The following is an 866-nucleotide window of genomic DNA, read 5'->3' on the forward strand; positions in this document are numbered from 1 at the left end:
CAGATCAGCTATTTGACTTCCGGAGATCCAGAAGCAGAATTTCGAGCTGAAGCCTCAATACTACACTCTCGTGTCGCAGATACCCTACTCTGGGTTACCGCACAAGCATCCTATGGACCATCTGGAACGGTTCGAGGATCTAATCGCTGCTATTCGGATGGAAGGAGTCCCCGAAGATTACCTGCTGTACAAGCTCTTCAGATACACGCTGAATGGAGAAGCGATGCACTGGCTTAGGCAGCAACCCACAGGATCTTTAACATCCTGGGCCGACATCAAAAATGATTTCTTACGAAACTTCTTGGATGAGGCGCGCGCTGAAGAACTTCGGAAAAAAAATTTCACATTCTCCTAGGAGGCTGGAGAGTCCTTCAAAGATGCGTGGATTAGATTTAGGTTCTTCCAGTGAGACTGTCCACACCACGGATTTAACGAAGTGCAGCTGCTAAGCACTTTCTTCCGAGGTCTCACCTTACAGTATCAAATGGCTCTTGATACGGCGAGTGAAGGAAACTTCACTACTCGGAATCCGTTGGAAGCTGTGAGACTTATCGAAAACCTTGCTAACAGCAGCAGCACCAAAAACACTGACTCTGAACGGAAGAAGTCTGTAGCCTCTATCGGGAAGGAACAGATGGACGAAGTAAGAGCTAAGTTAGATGTGGTGCACGAGCTTCTTAGGAAGCGAGTCTGTTCAGCTGAAGGAGAAGTAGCAGATACGGAAGGAGAAGAAAATGTGAACTACATCGGAGGTACCAGATTCCAGAAATTTGGAAACCAGGACGGAAACAGAAACTTCTTTGGAAATGGTCAAATAAGTAACCAGAGTTCACACTTTCAAAAACCCTTCAACAACAACAAAAGCT

General features: G+C 46.2%; 1 non-coding gene across 1 annotated transcript; it reads right to left on the bottom strand.

Moving 5' to 3' along the window:
* Nucleotides 1–323: 323 nt before the first annotated feature.
* LOC117130383 lies at nucleotides 324–429 on the bottom strand. The gene has a single exon (XR_004453799.1). It is a non-coding gene; the product is annotated as a small nucleolar RNA R71 (small nucleolar RNA).
* Nucleotides 430–866: the final 437 nt, after the last annotated feature.

The sequence above is a fragment of the Brassica rapa genome, unplaced genomic scaffold (genome assembly GCF_000309985.2).
Source record: "Brassica rapa cultivar Chiifu-401-42 unplaced genomic scaffold, CAAS_Brap_v3.01 Scaffold0423, whole genome shotgun sequence".
In the NCBI taxonomy this organism is placed as follows: Eukaryota; Viridiplantae; Streptophyta; class Magnoliopsida; order Brassicales; family Brassicaceae; genus Brassica; species Brassica rapa.